At 59.6% G+C, this 18,141-nt stretch overlaps 1 protein-coding gene and 1 long non-coding RNA gene across 6 annotated transcripts in view; both read left to right on the top strand.

Moving 5' to 3' along the window:
* The first annotated feature begins 65 nt into the window (after positions 1 to 65).
* On the top strand, positions 66 to 2,285 carry LOC144279178 (uncharacterized). The gene is made up of 4 exons (XR_013348649.1): positions 66 to 161; positions 452 to 562; positions 1,044 to 1,422; positions 1,605 to 2,285. It is a non-coding gene; the product is annotated as an uncharacterized LOC144279178 (long non-coding RNA).
* A 2,769-nt stretch (positions 2,286 to 5,054) lies between these two features.
* Positions 5,055 to 18,141, top strand: part of HUWE1 (HECT, UBA and WWE domain containing E3 ubiquitin protein ligase 1) — a 60,468-nt gene continuing 47,381 nt past the window's right edge. For all 5 annotated transcript variants that reach the window (XM_077840598.1, XM_077840599.1, XM_077840596.1 and 2 more), the window contains exons 1-2: positions 5,055 to 5,141; positions 8,616 to 8,760. The gene's annotated coding sequence lies outside the window, so the exon portion shown is untranslated. The remainder of the gene's footprint in view (positions 5,142 to 8,615; positions 8,761 to 18,141) is intronic.

Raw genomic sequence — 18,141 nt, 5'->3', positions numbered from 1 at the left:
TGGGGCTGGCTGGGTCAGGGGTATGGGGGCCCCTCAACTTACCCACTGCCTCCCCTGCCCCACAGTTTACCCCTCTCTTGAGTCGGACGAGGACGATCCAGCCTTGAAATCGCTACCAAAGAAGAAGAAATGTACGGATGATGCCCCCTGGAGCCCGAAAGGTAATGGAACCCAGGCGTCCGGGCTGTGAATCCTCTCCCCAGCTCTGGGAGGGGAGTGGAGGCTGGCGGTTAGAGCAGGGGGCTGGGAGCCAGGACGCCTGGGTTCTCTCCCTAGCTCTGGGAGGGGAGTGAGGGCTGGCGGTTATAGCAGGGGCCTGGGAGCCAGGACACTTGGGTTCGCTCCCCAGCTCTGGGTGGGGAGCAGGGGGGCCTGGGTCCCGCCTGGTTACCCGCGGGCACGAGACGCCCCCGGGCCGAGAACTCTGCAGTACCTTGTCTGCTCCCCCCAGCCCGGGTGACCCCCGACGCTGCCCCGCCAGGACCGGCCTGTGCGGGAGGGGACCCGAGTGGCGTCTGTTGAGACGGGGCTGGCGGCTGCCGCGGCCAAGCTGGCCCAGCAGGTAATGGCCTCGCGGGGCCGGGGCTGGGCAGCGGGCACGCTCTGTGGGCAGACGGAGGGGGGAGGTAGGCGGCACTGTGCTGGGGAGGACAGGCGGGGGGCTGCTGGGGGTCGCTGTGGTGTGGTGGGCAGGCGGAGGGCACTGTGTCATGGGGAACAGGTGGTGGGGAGCACCATGCCATGGGGGGCAGGTGGGGGAGGGTGCTGGGGGTCGCTGTGGCGTGGAGGGCAGGCGGAGAGCACTGTGTCATGGGGAACAGGTGGTGGGGAGCACCATGCCATGGGGGGCAGGTGGGGGAGGGTGCTGGGGGTCGCTGTGGCGTGGGGGGCAGGCGGAGGGCACTGTGTCATGGGGAACAGGTGGTGGGGAGCACCATGCCGTGGGGGGCAGGTGGGGGAGGGTGCTGGGGGTTGCTGTGCCGTGGGGGGCAGGCAGGGGGCGGTTCCCCGTCCCCCTCCCCACCCCGCGCTCCGTCCCCCAGGAACACCAGCGGCTGCAGCGGAGGAAGAGTCAGGCCAAGAGAAGGGCCCCGTCCCCCAAGGAGCCTGACCCGGAGCCGGAGCCCGACCCCGACCTGGAGCCGGAGCCGGAGCCGGAGCCAGAAGCAGAGCCGGAAGCAGAGCCAGAGCCGGAGGCGCCCGCTGGGCCGGACGGTGCCCCCAGGGCAGCTCCGGCGCCCCCCACCCCTGAGCCCAAGGCGGAGCCTTTCGCCGGCAGCCTGGCTGACCACGAGTACACGGCCCGGCCCAGCGTCTTCGGCATGGCCCAGCTCAGCCGCGGCACCACCCCCATGGCCCCCGGCGTCTTCCTGTCCCAGCGCCGCCCCTCCGCCGGCGCCCCCGGCACCCCGCCTGCTCAGGGTAAGCCGTGGGGAGCGCTGGGGGCCAGGACGCCTGGGCTCTCTCCCCAGCTCTGGGTGGGGAGTGGGGTTTGGGGGCTGGGGGAGCCAGGACACCTGGGTTCCATGGTGGGGTTGTTGGTATCTCGTGTGGGTGGGGGAGGGATCCGTCCAGCTCCCCTAACCCTCCGTTCTGCCCCCCAGGAAAGCGCCCCAAGAAGGGGCTGGCCACGGCTAAGCAACGGCTCGGCCGCATCCTCAAGATCCATCGCAACGGGAAGCTGCTTCTCTGAGCCCCATGGAGCTGGGGGGGGGGGGCAGCATGGATCACCGCTTCCCCCTCACCCCCGGACTGCACCCCCCCATGGACCTGCACAGGGGAGGGGCTTCCCTGGTGCCTCCAACGATTGGCTGCTGTGTCCTGGTAGCCCCACCTCCAGCCCCCCCAAACGCTCCCTTCCCCTTTGGGTCTGATTGGTCTCTTCTGCCCTGGTGGGGGGGCTCTTGGGAACCTGGCTTGAGTGCCCCCCCACCCTCCTTTGGAAGGTATCCAGACTTCACCCCATTCCCTGCCCCGATTTTTGGGGTCCCCCGGCCTCCCTTCCCCACAGCAGGACAGGCCCAGGGAGGGAGGAGGCTGGTGGACCCTGAGCCCACACAGCCCCTCCCCAGCACTGGGGGAATGACTCCCCCCATTGCCGCCATCAGGGGTGCAGCTGGCCCACGGGGGTAGCGGGAGGGGGACTGTGGTAGAGGGTCCCTGTTCTGCCCCCCACACCAGGGGTCCAGGGCTCCCCAGGACTGTGGGGGTTTGGGCCCAGCCGGGGCTTGCGCCAGACATTTTATATCCAGGGTTAGAATAAAAATCTGTTAGTTCCGCTCGTCTCTGGGAGACCCCCGTCTCTTAACTGCGGGCCCCCCGCCATTCGGCCCCCCTGTGCTGAATAGGCCCCCCCCTCCTTCCTGCAGCCCCCCCGCCACATGGACCCCCAGCGTGGGGCGACATCACGTCAGGTGCTGCCAAGACACCCCTCAACTGAGATTGGAGCCCCCATCCTGCCAGGCGCTGCACAGACCCCGACCAACAACAGAGCCCTCCCGGGCCAGCCCCCCCCACTCTACAGAGGGGCTCTGTGCTCCCCACACCAGCCCCCCTCAACACACAGGCTCTGTGTCTTGCATACCAGCCCCCCCCCTCCCCTCAGGCACTCTGTGCCCCCCCCCTCCTCCAGGAGTTGTACCCCCCACCAGCCCCTCCTCCCCCCAGGGCCTCTCTATCCCCCATACCATCCCCCCTCCCCCTAGGGGTTCTGTGCACCCCCCAGCATCTCCCCCACTCTCTCCAGGGGGCTCTGTGCCCCCTACCAGCCCTCCCTTCCCCCAGGGCCTCTCTATTCCCCCATACCATCCCCCCTCCCCCTAGGAGCTCTGTGCAACCCACAGCATCTCCCCCACTCTCCCCAGGGGGCTCTGTGTCTCCCATACCAGCCCCCCCACTCTCCCCATGAGGCTCTGTGCCCCCCACCAGCCCCTCCTCCCCCCAGGGCCCTCTCTATCCCCCCATACCAGCCCCCTCTCCCCAGGGGCTCTGTGCACCCCCCAGCATCTCCCCCACTCTCCCCAGGGGGCTGTGTGCCCCCTAGCAGCCCCCCCCGGGCCTCTCAATCCCCCATACCAGCCCCCTCCCCCCAGGGGCTCTGTGCACCCCACAGCATCTCCCCCACTCTCCCCAGGGGGCTGTGTGCCCCCTAGCAGCCCCCCCCCGGCCTCTCAATCCCCCATACCAGCCCCCTCCCCCCAGGGGCTCTGTGCACCCCACAGCATCTCCCCAGGGGGCTCTGTGCCCCCCCCACCAGCCCCTCCTCCCCCCAGGGCCTCTCTATCCCCCATACCAGCCCCCTCCCCCTAGGGGCTCTGTGCACCCCACAGCATCTCCCCCCACTCTCCCCAGGGGGCTCTGTGCACCCCCCCACCAGCCCCTCCTCCCTGCAGGGCCTCTCTATCCCCCATACCAGCCCCCTCTCCCCAGGGGCTCTGTGCACCCCCCAGCATCTCCCCCACTCTCCCCAGGGGGCTGTGTGCCCCCTAGCAGCCCCCCCCGGGCCTCTCAATCCTCCATACCAGCTCCCTCCCCCCAGGGGCTCTGTGCACCCCACAGCATCTCCCCAGGGGGCTCTGTGCCCCCCCCACCAGCCCCTCCTCCCTGCAGGGCCTCTCTATCCCCCATACCAGCCCCCTCTCCCCAGGGGCTCTGTGCACCCCCCAGCATCTCCCCCACTCTCCCCAGGGGGCTGTGTGCCCCCTAGCAGCCCCCCCCGGGCCTCTCAATCCTCCATACCAGCTCCCTCCCCCCAGGGGCTCTGTGCACCCCACAGCATCTCCCCCACTCTCCCCAGGGGGCTCTGTGCCCCCCCACCAGCCCCTCCTCCCCCCAGGGCCTCTCTATCCCCCATACCAGCCCCCTCCCCCCAGAGGCTCTGTGCACCCCACAGCATCTCCCCCCCAGGGGCTCTGTGCCCCCCATACCAGCCCCCTCCCCCCAGTGGCTCTGCCCCGCCATTAGCCTGGGGGGCCATGTGACATGACCGCACGGGGGAGGGACGAGGCTCGCTCAGGCCCCGCCCTCTCGCGTGTCCGCCTGGAGCCGGCTCAATAAAGTTACATTTGTCTCAAGAATGTCTGGGATTCGGCCTTAGCAGCGAGGTCTCGCGAGACTCGGGATCTAAGGTGGAAGTTTGTCGTCAGAGATCTCGCGAGAGTTGAGAGTGGGCGAGACAGCTTCCTGGGATCTCGCGTGATTAGAAACGTCCTTGGAGGAAGCGCGATAGCGTCGCTGGTCGGAGCTCTCGCGTGGTTTCCTCTCATCGCGATACTTCACGTCGGCTCCTGTCTAGCCCCCCAGGCGCAGCCGGCCGTTCTCGCCCCCTGTCGCCTTGGAGACGGTGAGTTCTCGCGCGATTTCCCCTCAGGGCTCCCATCGCCTTCGAGCTTCTGGGGGGGGGGCGTTCATTCCCCCCCCCCCCCGACTTCTCGCGAGTTTTCTCGTTTTCTTACAGCCCGGGGAGTGAGTTCTCGCGAGGATCCGTCTCCAGTTATCGCGCGATTTTCTTACTGGGCCGAAGGTAGTTTAGTCTCATGGGGAGGGCGGGACCAAAGCGAGATCTGCGGCCTCAAGTCTCGTGAGATCTCGCCTCCACTTTATTCCGGGCCGTAAGCGGTTAAAGTGATGGGTCTCGCGACCCCTGCGAGATTTTCACCATCACGTCTCGCGGGATTTTATACTGAGCTGGCGGCCTCGCGGTGAATTCTGCTCCCCGAACTATCGCGAGATTTCGCTCGTCCCTTCTCGCTCCGAGGATCGCTACCCCGGCATTGAATGCGTACGGGAACCGTCAAGGTCTCGCGAGATCTCGGTCCTCCATTCTTGCGGGAAAGCTCTGCGGCGAAGTCTCACGTGAACTGTCGCCTGAACTCTCGCGAGCTCTGTCCCGCTCCGCTCCAGCGCGGTGAAGTCACTCCCGCCAAGTCTCGCGGGATCTGCCCCACTCCGTTCTCGCGGGAGAGAGTGGTCGGAGCTTCTCTCGCGGGATCTCTCTCCCGAAGTCTCGCGGGATCCCGTCCCTGGGCGGTAGGTAGGGAGTTCTCGCGGGATCTGCCTGCTGGGCTGAGGCTCGGGGCTGCTATTAAGATGGCGGCGGCGGGAGGCGGCTGGGCCTGGCACTGACCCCGCGCCCGGAGCAGGTACCGCCGGGGCCGGGGAGGGACCCACCTGCGCTGGGCTCTACTCCTCGTGGGGGGCGTCCCTCCGCCGTCCCCCCGGTCGTGGGTCCTGCCCCCCCGCCCCCCCATATATCCCCCCCCCCGGCCGTGGGTCCTTCCCCCCCATATATTCCTCCTCCCCCCCCGGCCGTGGGTCCTCCCCCCCCCTATATCATCCCCCCCCGCCCGCCCGGCCGTGGGTCCTGCCCCCCATATATCATCCCCCCCGCCCGCCTGGCCGTGGGTCCTGCCCCCCATATATCATCCCCCCCCGCCCGGCCGGCCGTGGGTCCTGCCCCCCATATATCATGCCCCCCATATATCATCTCCCCCCGCCCGGCCGTAGGTCTTGCCCCCCATATATCATCCCCCCCGGCCCGGCCGTGGGTCCTCCCCCCCATATATTCCTCCTCCCCGCCCGGCCGTGGGTCCTGCCCCCCATATATCATCCCCCCCCCCCGCCCGGCCGTGGGTCCTGCCCCCCATATATCATCACCCCCCCGCCCGGCCGTGGGTCCTGCCCCCCATATATCATCACCCCCCCGCCCGGCCGTGGGTCCTGCCCCCCATATATCATCACCCCCCCCGCCCGGCCGTGGGTCCTGCCCCCCATATATCATCACCCCCCCTGCCCGGCCGTGGGTCCTGCCACCCCCCCATATATCCCCCCCGGCCGTGGGTCCTGCCACCCCCCCATATATCCCCCCCCATCCGCCGCCCGCCCATATATCCCCCCCGGCCGTGGGTCCTGCCCCCCATCCCTCCCCGCCACCCCCCCTCATATCCCCGTGGCCGGGGGTCGTGACCCCCACTGCCCTCCCTCATATCCCCCCTGCCACTCCACTAACCAGGGACCTGCCCCCCATAATATCACCCCTATTCCGCCATGGGTCCTGCCCCCCCCCACATCACCCCAGCCAGGGCCTATCCCCCCTGCCATGGTTCCTGCCCCTGTCATATCCCCCTACCTTGCTAGGCCGCCTCCCTGCCCCCCCCCCCCCGGGACCTGCCCCCCACAGGGACAGAGGGGAGACATGACCCCTGCTGGGAGATGTGGAGCACTGCCCCCACCGCTGCCACAGGAGAGAGGGGACTCTGCTTCCCATGGAGACCTGTGCCCTCAGACTGTGACCTGCCCCCCTCCATGAGAGAGGAGATTCTCTCCCATGCTCTGACAGAGACCTGCTTTTCCACTCCCCATAGAGCTCTCACCCCCAGCAAGCCCTGCCTCTCTTCTCCCCCCCTTCCCATAGAGACCTGCCCCCGCAGGGAAGAACCCATTTTCCTTTGAGAGATCATTCCCCCCCACCAGCAAGCCTGCCCCTCTCTTACCACCCCCTGGACAGGGACCTTCCCCTCCTCCCCACGGAGACACCCCCCCCCCCCCCGCCTGATCTGCACCATTCTTCCATAGACCACTGCCCTTCTCCCATCCCCATTGGGCAGGGACCTTCCCCCCCCCCCCCCGATCTGTGCAGGATGGGTTCCCCCTGCCCATGAGGGTCCATCTCCCACCATTCCGTGCCTGGCTTCCCCACTCCCCTGAAAACTGTCAGTCCCCCAAAGTCTGTCATTTCCCCTTCCTGGGCAGTGAACTTGCTACCTTCCACAGGGTCTTCGCCCTGGAACCCCTCCTCCCATGAGGACCCCTGTCTCCCTCCTTGCAGGGTATTTGCCCCAGTTCCCCTCAACTCCATAACAGAGCTTCCGTACCCCATGAAACCTGGAAGGCTTTGAAGGGGCACGGATGACCCCCAAAGGCAGGGGATGATGGAGGGAGTGAAGAGCTCAAAGGGGGACCCCTGAAGCTAGTGTAGGGGGACGACACTAGCTGAGTCTTGCCCAAAGGGGGAGTTATTTTGGCGGGTGCCACTGCGGTAGGGAGATGTGAAAGAGGGTGGGTCAGGGAGGTCTCCCTGATTTCTTTGGGTGTGTGGGGAAATGGTGCCCCGCCCCAAGGTTTGGGTGGGAAGCCCACCAGGAAGCTTTGTAATTGGGGAAATCCCTCCTCTCCCAGCTGGGAGAGGTGCTCTGGGGCTCCCCCTGTCCCAGGCCAAGCTGTAGAAATCTCTCCGGAGGAGGACCTGGAGCTGGCACTTCTTCCCACCCTTGCATGTGGGGCGAAGCTGCAGAACCTCCCAATTCTGGGTCTAAATTGAAGTGGCGGCTCAGGGGGAGACTTTTCTCCATTTTCTCTCCTCCCCCCTGCCCCACACACCTTTTTGCCCTGAGCGGAGCCCCAGCTTTGCCTGGACCCATGCCTGGGCTCTGCTCTGGATCTAGCCATGCTAGGTGAGCGGGGAAGCCTAGCATGGGGGCGGGGATTGTTCTAGCACCGCAGGGCTGCCCATGCTCATCCTGTAGCTGCCAAAAGTTGGGTCTGCCGCGGCCGAGCCCTGATCAGCTTCGAGCCCAGCCGGCCTCTCCCTGCTGCTGGCTTTCAGCACGGTTTGGGGGTGACCAACTGCGTAGTGTGTGGTGTGCAGAGGTGGGAGACTCCCTGTAAATAACCGTAGAGTCTACGTTAAGGCAGGATACTTGTTGGGTGACTAGGGCTTGCCTGGCTCTTTATTGTTTTGTTTGCATGTATAACAGCACTCAGTGCTTTTCTCGGGGGGCTGATGTGGTGTGTGAAGCAAATCTGTCTAGGGTGGGGGTAAGACTAGCTCACAATGTCCCTTTCTGTGTAACGCAGACCAGGGAATTTCACCCCCTGATTTCCTGCTTTGTAGCAGGTGAGAACATAAGACAGGCCAGAGTGGTGCAGAGCAATGGTCCATCCAGCCCAGTATCCCATCTCCTGCAGTGGCCAGGCCCAGAGCTTCAGGGCAGCGTACAGAACAGGGCAGTTTTGGAAAGACCCCCCCCCCCCCCCAGCATCTTCCCCTCCCAGTTTCTGGCTGTCAGAGAGTTGGGCTGTCCCAAGCGTCCCTGACTGTCTTGGCTAATAACTTCATGGAGGATAGATCCATCGATGGGGCTGCCCAGCTCTTTTTGGACCCCAGTGATCTACTTTTGGGCTTCACAAGTGAGGTGGCCATGGGTTCCACAGGTTAACAGTGTGGGGTGTGTGAGAAGAGGCACTTCCCCTTGTTTTGTATGGGAGCTGCTGCATATGAATGTTATCAGATAACTCCTGGGTTTTGTATGGAGGGAAGGGTAAAAACCACATCTAGGTTCACTCTTTCGATGCCAGGCAGGGATACCGTAGGGTGAATACCATGGTATTGCAGGTACCCCACTTGGCTTCCTGTCTGCTGTTAAGTTGCTTTGACTTGTCCCCCAATATATTGCCCAATTCGCCTGCTAGGGATGTATCTGCTCTTTACCCTGTATAACACAATACCTGGGTCTCCATGGTCTGGCCTCTGCCCCGTGCCCATTCTGGGGTCTCGGTAGATTCTGCCCCACCTGCCCCCAATGCCAGGTCTCACACGTGTCTCTGGTTCCTCCTAGGCCCTCAGTTAGTCTGGTCGAAGTGGATTAGAGTGGCTGCGAAAACCGGAAGGTGTTTCCCTTGGCCGGCTGGGGCGAAGCGTGGGTGCTGGATTAGTGATTTGGACAGCAGACCGGACTGAGCATGGACTGGCTGTGATTCCAGGTGGGTGTCCGCACACCTCTGGCGCTCACTTCTGTCAGCTAGCGGTGACTCTTGCTTGTTGGTGACCTAGCTGGGCTTTTTTGCTCTGGCAGCGATCCCTAGGTGTGGTTGCGTATCGATGGTGAGAGGATGGAGACGGCGACCCACGCCGCTGAAGCTCCTCTGATGAGGGGCCATAAGGGTCCACGGTGAACTGGCTAACACCGCAGCCGGCAGGTGTGTTCTCTCTGGGTTGATCTTTATTCTGAGGGGGCGCCCCCCTCAAGGGCAGGGAGGCTGCCTGTGTGCTGGGGCCCGCACGGATGTGCGGTGAGAATGCCCCTATCCCAAGGTGTTGGTGGGAGGGGAAACTGAGGCACATCTGAGCTCACAACAAGGCAGAGCTAGGCATGGAGCTCTGGCCTCCAGACAGTGCTCTGTCTCATGTTGCAGAGAGGGCGTCTGGTGGCTGAAGGTGAGGAGGTTCTGGCTCTGAAAGCCCTGGAGCCAGCTCTGATACTGGCCAGGGCATCCACCCTCTCTGAAAGATAAGGCTTCTGCTCACCAGTCCCCTGGTGATGTGCTTGGAGATCCTCGCATAGAATATGTGCTGAAGGTGGTGGGTGTTAAGTAAGTTCTTCTGGGGTTTTCAGAGCCTTATGCGTTCTGGCTCTGGGCAGAGGTGAGGTGGAGTGGGTTAGTGGAGGTGGCAGGGCTGGGCACCAGGACTCCGGGGTTCCATGGGTTTTGGACACCTAGGTTCTTCCCAAATTCCCAGCCTACAGCAGCATGGAAAGTTGCCTGATTAAGTCCAGTTAGCTTCAGGTGAGGTGGCACCCGATGTGATGCAGTGGAATTGTGTGTCTGAGCTCTGGGTCTTGGCTCAGTCCCAGGGTTTCCGCCCTAGAAATGTCCCAGGTTCATTCCCTGGGACTGTCGGCCTGCTCAGCGCCTGGAATTGCAGGGAGGTGCTTACGGGCTCCCCTTGGTATTGCTACATTGCCTTAAGAACATTGATTTGGTTGCTGTGTAGTGAAGGGAGTGTGTCTAATGATTAGCGCAGGGCCTTGATAGCTGTCCTCCTGCAAGGGAGACTGAGTGGTCTGATGCCCCAATACCTGTGGGATGACCCCCCACTCTGGCCTGAGTGCTGCTGGTGTGAAGTACTGGGTGTCAGGTCTCCTGGGTTCTTTCTGCAACTCCGGGAGCGGAGTGGTGTTTAGTGGTTAGAGCAGCGAGGCTGGGAGCCAGGACTCCTGGGTTCTTTCCCTAGCTCTGGGAGAAGGGTGGGGTCCAGTGGCGAGAGCAGGGGGATGGGGCTGGGAGCCAGAATTCCTGGGTTCTGTTTCCAGTTCTGCCACTGACTGTGACCTCTGTCAAGTCACCTAACTTTCTGGTGCCTTTCACTAGTCAGGACCCAGAGGACAGCACGTAGAGGGTGTGTACTGCCAGGTTAGATGTTTTAGGTTCAAGTGACGATCCTTTCTGTAAGAGTTCAGACCAGCATGACTCCGTTTCAGTCCCTGAGCCAAGTCCAGCAATACCATTCACACCGCCTGTATGTGCACTGTCTGCAGCACCCCTCTGCTTTGCCCTGTAATCTGGAATGGGTGTCAGACCCGGTGCGAAGAGCCGATTTAGCGGCATTCTCCAGCCTCTTGGCTTGTCTGTGAGGCTTGGGGTTAGCCCTGTGGGGGAGCTATCGTTTTTCTTTGAAAAAAGACTGATTCAGACGGCTTGACGTACCGATTAAAATGCAGCGTCACTATGGAATCCCATATTTAGCCTTGTGAATCAAACAGAGTTGAAAGAACCTTTTCCACTTCAACTCCCCCTGCTTTGGCATGCCTGTGAGTAACGGCGAGCCGGTCCTGGAGGCAGGCTCACTCGACGGAGCTGTGCCAGAACTGGAAACCGCCAGCCCTCCGGGCATTGTCCACTGTCGGCTGATGGGAGATTCAGGGTAACTGAGTCCGCGATGCCATTTTTTTCAGTCTCTTAAAAGCCTGCATCTTAGAGAACCATGAAACTGATTGGAGCAAGGATCAGAGCCTGCAGGTAGTCATTGGGAGTGTGGGGGGGGTGTGTGTATAGAGATGCACTAGACTGGCTTTGTGTTCTGCTGTCTGACACATTTCCTCAGCAATAGCTAAGTGGTGGCTGCGTGGCCAGATAAATAGGACATCGCTGGTGGAATCAATTCTGCCCTGGATCCTTCAGAGACTCTTAATCGGATGTGTGTCATAATGGCAGAGTTACTAAAACTTGCTCCACTTGTTGCCTGGCTCACTGGAGCAATTTTCCAGATGAGCCAGCGAGTTGAAGTGAGTGGCTGGGTGTATTCCCAACCCCCGCCTCGTTAAAGTATTGGCAGATTTCTCCTCTCGAACCAAGCATGCTGCTTCTGTTGTGGAGGACAAGACCCCCGGCCAGAAATGTGTGACTGTGCCTTCCAACCTCTGCCGTTTAAGGGTGTGCTTCCGAAGAGCTGGCCTCGCTGCTAAAGCCTGCAGCCTTCTATGTACTGCTGTCACCACGTCTAGAACCTGTGCAGAGTAAATCGCTCTGGGGTAGAGAGATCACTGGTCAGAGGATCTCCGCGCTTTCCATGTCTCAAACTTCTGCCTGTTTAATCAGTGGGGAAACTGAGGCTTGGAGGTAGTGATTTGTGTGTGGTCCCACCTTGTCAGTGACAGGAATAGAGCGGGGCACAGAACCCCCAGGAGTCCTGGCACTCAGGCGGGCGTTGTACTTGACAGAGGTAACCGGTTCTTCCCTGGGAGGTCTTGGGTGAGCAAAGAGAATCCGACTGGAATATTATAAAGGAGCCTGACATGACCCTGATCGACTCCTCTTAACGAGCAGTCAGGCACACTGGCCCCGTTCTCTTTCTCACCCAGGATGCTTCATCCTGTTGCTTGCTAGACACTAAAGGGGATTAAAGTTTATTGGGTGTGTTTAAGCACCAGTGTGGAGCTACAGCACAGTGTGATCCATGTCTAAGTACCTTCATCCCAGGCTTGAGTACGAAGCCCCTTCTAGTGGTGAGACGATTGGAAGCTAAAGCCAGCCAAACTCAAATGGCAAATGAGGCGCCTGTCTCTAAAAGAGAAGATGGTTTACTCTTGGGACACACTTCCCGGGGATGGAGATGGAGGCTCCCATCCAGACTGCCTACCTTCTGGGACATGCTTTTGCCAAACACAAGTTGTCGGGCTCCACCCCTGGGGGGAACTGGTGAAATTCTCTGGCCTGTGTTAGCCAGGAGGTTAGGCTTGGATGATCCCTTCTGGCCTTGGAATGGTAAGTTACAAACTTCAGGGGCCACTGTCCAACTGAAATCATGCCAGTTAAAACACTTTGCTGATCATGCACCTGTCCCCCTGCCTTTGCAGGTCCCCATGCCCCCAGCTGGCCCCTCTTTCACTGGGAAAGCTCAGAACAAATGAGGGCTAACGGCGAAGCTGACGGTACAAAGCTAGAGCTTTACAAAGTGAACCAAAGAGCCTGTTTCTCCCATTGATCATAGGTAGAGTTAGTAGGCAGGGAAAACTATTAGACATTTGTGGAGAATGGAGGTGGTGCCCCATCAAGGAGCCTCTCTGGACTTAGATCAGGCTAGTGCAGTGTCTTCGCCTGTTAGTTTCGCATGGATGCACCAAGCCATGGTGGGGTGGGGTGGGGTGGGGTGTTGACTGTAGGGGGGCAAATGTTATACACACCCAGTTTCCTCTTGGAGGTCAGCGTTCGACGACAAGTGCTTTCATTTCCATCTAGAACAGCGGCTGCGTAGTGAGGGACAAGAGGCAGGACTTCTGGCTTCTGCTGCTGCCTCTGCCTTGCTGGCTTCACGTCTGTGTGTGTTTTCCTTTCCCCGGCCTTTGTTGAGCTGTAAGGCAGCGAGCAGCCTCCGTACAGCACCTGGCAAGGGGAAGGCGCTTGTGCGGAGCACTACAGGAGCGATGGTTGCTGTCGGGCAGGAGGCGAGAAATGGACTAGCGCGCGCTGAGGGCTACCGTGTGGCTGATGGATGGCTGTCATTGGAGCTGTTAGTGGCAAGGCTGAAACTGGGAAGCTGGCAAGGCTGAAACTGGGAAGCTGGCAAGGCTGAAACTGGGAAGCTAGCGAGGCAGGCATGGGGAATGTTTTACATGTGCCAGGGAGTCCCAGCTGCTAAAGTGGGGGTGCACCTACGCTGGGTACATTAAAAAACCTGCAGAGACGGGGCTGCGTCACTGGGAGGTTGCGTCTAGGTCTGGTGCCCCAGTGGATCTAGAACGACTCTGGGAAAACGAGGAGAGGGTTTGGAAAAGAACCACGGGGGCCGTCCAAGGTTCGCATGGTAAACAACTGAAGTAGCTTTATGGAAGTGAAGGTTAAGAAGTGACTTAACCACAGCCTGGGGAGAAGAGATGGGACCTCAGACAGCTCTTGGATCTCACCCAGGAGGCAGGTTGAGATCGCTGGCTTGGTAGCTGATCCGCGATGGATGAAAGTCAGGAGTAAGCTGGCTGGCCATTGGGACAGACCTGTGCAGGGATGTGGTAAGAGTGTCTCCATCACGCAGGTCTTCAGTCGAGACTGGGTGTATTTGTAAGAGGGATGTTTGTTCAACTGCAGTTTGTTGAGCTCAGCACAGGGGTCCTGTGGTCTCACTGTACAAGAGATCGGACTAGATCTACGGTTCCTTTCTAGCCTTAACACTTCCGAGGGGATGGCTCCCTTTAGAAGGTCAGGAACTGGTTGGGTGGATTCGGAACGTTTGGCCTGTGACCCCACAAGACCGGCACCTCCACTGCCTGTCCAAGATCTCCTAGCTAGCTCAGCAGTGGGACAGGGCCTGTAACTGGAGGCTAACAATGTCCTTCAAGACCTGGAGTGAAGGCGTTCAGTGACAATCCGTAGGTCTCTCTTTCCGGCTCTGCTTTTCACAGGTGGGCAGTGTTGGGCCGGAATGTCTCTGGTTGGATCTTGTCTCAAAGGGCTCCCTCATCCTTACCGTCGGGTGACTTGTGCTCACACTGTGCTTTGCTATCAAGGACTGAAGCAAACCATCCTGTTTGAAAACAGCAAGCCAGAAAGTGTATTTGAAGACCCCAGCAACATTTGAAGAGTGGAGATGGCCGAGCAGCATTTGTAGCTCAAACAGGGGTACTGACCCTGAAGAGTTTGCCACCTACCCTGTTGGATTTAAGCACGCTGTCTTCCCTGAAACCAGCTTGACTCCCAGGTCACACTGGACTCAACCTGCATTGATCACTCCCAGAGCATCTTGCTTCTCGCTTTGTTGGCATCTTCAGCCAAGGTCCCTTCTGCTCTGCGCAGGTTACTTGTATGGTGGCAGTCCCAGGAGCCCCTTGTTTTAGCCGCTTCACAAACACAGAACAAAAAGAGCCCAAAGTCTTAAGTAAGCTGCTAAAGATCCTGTATTGCTCTTCATGGGGCTTCCTTCGTGGCCCAGAATCCCCCTCCCTCGCTGTCCTGCAGCTTGCTGTGTTCTGTTTAGCTGCCGCTCTCTGCACGAGAGGTGGCTGCACTTCCTTCTGCATTGGAGATTTCTCAGGTTCCACGGCCCGGCTGTTCGCATTAACGTGACACAGAAGGCCAGGGACTTGGGGGGAAAAACGCCTTTTAGTCTGATAACGTCGGAGCCATGCAGTGCTGTATTTCGTCCAAGACTTCAAAACCTCTGGCAACAGAGTGCTCACAGCAGCCAGGCCCCTGCCCCCGTGCCACGTGTTAAGTCACAAGTGTCACTGCACAGTCGGATCAACGTGCCATGGGTGTGAGTGGGGGCTCTTGCAGGCTGAAGCAACATAGCGTAGTGGGTGGGGTCTGTTCCCGCTGCCCATCTGGTGACTCTTTTCCCTGTCGGTGCCGCTGTCCCTCTCCCATCCTGCGTCTCGTTGTCTTTGTACAAAGTGGCTACCGTAATGCCCAAACCACTGCAACTAAAATAGTCACCAGACTTGCACCTGTGGGTGTTTTGCATTGAATGCAGCGTGTTGCCCAGCAGGCTTTTTGGGGCTTGGGTGTGAGCAGAATGACTAAGTGCTGCTTGCTGAGCAGTGTCCCTAGAAGAGACGGTCCCCGCCCCAAAGAGCTGATGTTCTCGCTAGGGTAGGAAACCTTGGAGACACGCCTGACTTGGCCAGCTTCACACGGGAAGAACTGAGATTGTTTCCTTTGGATCTGACACTGGTGCGACCACTGCTGGAATAGTGTGTCCCATTCTGGTGCCCATGATTCAAGGCGGGTGTCGATCAGCTGGAGAGAACGGATTGGAAAACTTACCTTTGAGCTCCCAGAGTGTTTCTCTCTTTCTGACAGGTTTCAGAGCGGTAGCCGTGTTAGTCTGTATCAGCAAAAACGAGGAGTCCTTGTGGCACTTTAGAGACTAACATGTATTTGGGCATAAGCTTTCGTGGGCTAAAACCCACTTCATCAGATGCATGGAGTGGAAAATACAGTAAGAAGGTAGAACTACACAGCCCATGAAAAGACAGGTGTTGCCTTACCAAGTGGGGTGTCAGTGGTAACGAGCCAATCCAATTAAGATGGAAGTGGGCTAGTCTCAACAGTTGACAAGAAGGGGTGAACACCAAGGGAGGAAAAATCACTTTTGTAGTGCTAATGATGCCAGTGTAATCAAGGTGGCCCATTTCAAACAGTTGACAAGAAGGTGTGAGTGTCAGCAGGGGGGAAATTAGTTTTTGTAGTGACCCAGCCACTCCCAGTCTTGATTCAGGCCTAATTTGATGGTGTCCAGTTTGCAAATTAATTCCAGTTCTTCAGTTTCTTGTTGGAGTCTGTTTTTGAAGTTTTTTGTTGAAGAATGGCCACTTTTAAGTCTGATTGAGCGTCCAGGGAGATTGAAGTGTTCTACTGGTTTTTGAATATTGTAATTCTTGATGTCTGATTTGTGCTTATGCCCAAATTTTAGTCTCTAAGGACCCACAGGGACTCCTTGTTGTTTTTGCTCTTTCTGGTTAACTTCACAAAGAAGGCTAAGGTGTGACTTGATCCCAGTTTGAAGAGCCCTCTCAGCTCCATCCGACCATTGGAGCCGAACAAATTCAGAGGAAAAATGAGATGCACAGGGAGGCGAATGAAGCGCTTGCTGAAGGTCATGCTGGATTCGCCAGCGCTGGCAAAGTCTGTCCGGGATGTTTTCAAAGAGCTCTGTTCTAGTTCCAGCAGGAATGAGTTCAGGCCTGTCCGGAGTCTCGGGCGCATGGCGTTCACCCCACCTCTCTGGCCTTAGCAGGACTGCCTGGCAGTTAAGGTGCTAGCTTGGGAACTGAGACTGCAGGGGCAAGTCTCTGAGCTTGGGAAACTGAGGCAGAGCTGCTGCTGGCACTGCCCTTCCTCACAGGGAGGCTGAGGATCAGCGACCTACAGATTGAGAGACCCCACATAGGGGATGGGCGTATGAGTATCTAAAAGCCAGGGATCAAGCCCAGGCCGCCCCCATCATTCCGACCTCCGCATGCTGTTCCTTGCTGCCCCTTTGCCGGGGGAGTTTTGGGTGGGGAAGGCTCTGAGCTTCACAGCCCCAGCAGCTCCCCACCCCACAGCACAGGGGTTTGTCTAGCGCCAGTTAGCGACAGCACGGCTGATCTCGGGAGGGCTGCTGGAGCCGTGAGCCACAGCAGGCAGGATGCAAAAGATGGGGCTGGAAGCCCTGGCGTGGTCCAGGTTTGTCCTATGGTTTTGGCGTTGCCACGTGAGTGGACAGCTATTTATTAGGCGGGGGCGGAGGGCTCTGTTGTTCCAGAACCGAAACGAAAACTCCTCGTGGAGTCATGGCCGTGACTAAGCAGCTGCGGGTTGCAAGGTGTCTGTCTGCAAATCCCCTGGGAGGAAGTCTGTGGAGGACGACGCTTTGGTCCCTTCTAGAGTGTCCAGTGTTGCTGGGGGTGGGGGACAGGAGGAGACTGGCTTCCTGATCAGTCTGATCTGAACAGATTTGACAATGGGAAGTGGACGCATAGGTCTCTTGCCGTGGGGCAGTCTGGTGAGTGTCGGCCGTGCTCTGTGCGGCTGGGAGCTACCGGCCCAGGCTCTTCAGCTGGGGATGCCGTGGGAGTTTTGGCTTTCGGTTTCAGGCTGGAGCATGGCTCCTCGAGGGGTAGCGAAGGGTGGGTGTCTGTGGGCAGTGCCTAGCTGCGGGAAGCCTATCATCGGAGCAGCAGCCCCAGCTCAGCTGAGAGCTGTGCGAAAGTGTGGCCAGGTGGCTTTTAAAACCAGCCAGTGCAAGGAGAAGAGCGAGCTAATGCAATCTGCCCCACAGCCTCAGGGCCTGCGGCTGGAGCAGAGAGGAGCAGCAGGCTCTGGGAGCAGCCAGGTTCCGGTTGTTTTGCCAAGTTAAGGCAGCCAACCTGGAGCGGTGGGGGCCCACTGGCCTGCAGCCTCCTGAGATGTCTGGTGGGGTAGGATCACAGGCCTCGCCAAGCAGGGTATGGACGGACGGGCCCCGCCCCACGACCGGGCTTTGGTTCCCATCGAAGACTGGTTTCTCTAGCAAACTGGGTCACCCAGCAGGAAGTGCTTTGTCGGCTCTTTTGGGCCGGCCGGGGGGTTAGGCGTGGCGTTTCTGCTCTGAAGGCTGCGTTGACTCTAGCGAATGCTTGCGGAAGCTCCTCTCCCAAGGGCCTAGCCGGAACGTGGGCGCGGTGCTGGGAAAGGTGGCCAAACTTAGCAGTGATCTGTAACCCAGGCTCGGAGCCCAAGTCAGTCGCCATCAGAAGAGGGACAGGAGCTTTCAAGGGAAGCCTGTCGCTGTGTCCCTGTTAATTGAAATGCTGCAGAGCAACGGTGCCCAGTCAGGCTGACTGAGATGGTGGCAGCCCCCAGGGCTTGGCTGCGGGGCCTGTGAAAACCCTGGCTTCATGGGGTGCTGGACAGACACCTAGTTGGACGGTCTCTGCCCTAAGGAGTTCACAGTCTAGACCGGTGAAAGGTGGGAGGGGAAAGAGACAGAAAAGCAATGTGAAAAGCTGGCCCCAGCCACCGGCCTGCGCCGGAGTCTGTGCCAGGATCAAAGGGTGTTAAAACAAGTGACAAATCCGCACGGTTCCTCAGATTGCCTTGAAATTCGGTGCCCCTCGTGTGAGCGAAGGATAGGCTGAGTGGCCCACATATGGGGCTGTTTGAGCAGATTGGGCCCGAGATACACCCTCCCCCCAAGTCAGCTTTTCTTACCGGTGACATTCATCCAACTGTCCCCCACCCCCGACCTGGGAATCAAACCACAGCTCTTATTCTGGCACAAAAGTCCCAGCGCATGGCACCACCTGCCCTTTGGGGAAGCAAAATCCACTGTCACGTGGGCTGCCTGGGCTAGAACCTAATCAGGCCAGGATTGGCTCATTGTCTCCTTGGGTTTCTCCCCTCCAGCTG

This window comes from Eretmochelys imbricata, chromosome 23 (assembly GCF_965152235.1).
Source record: "Eretmochelys imbricata isolate rEreImb1 chromosome 23, rEreImb1.hap1, whole genome shotgun sequence".
Taxonomy (NCBI): Eukaryota; Metazoa; Chordata; order Testudines; family Cheloniidae; genus Eretmochelys; species Eretmochelys imbricata.
The sequence above is the reverse complement of the archived record's forward strand: the minus strand, read 5'-3'. Positions and strand labels throughout refer to the sequence as shown.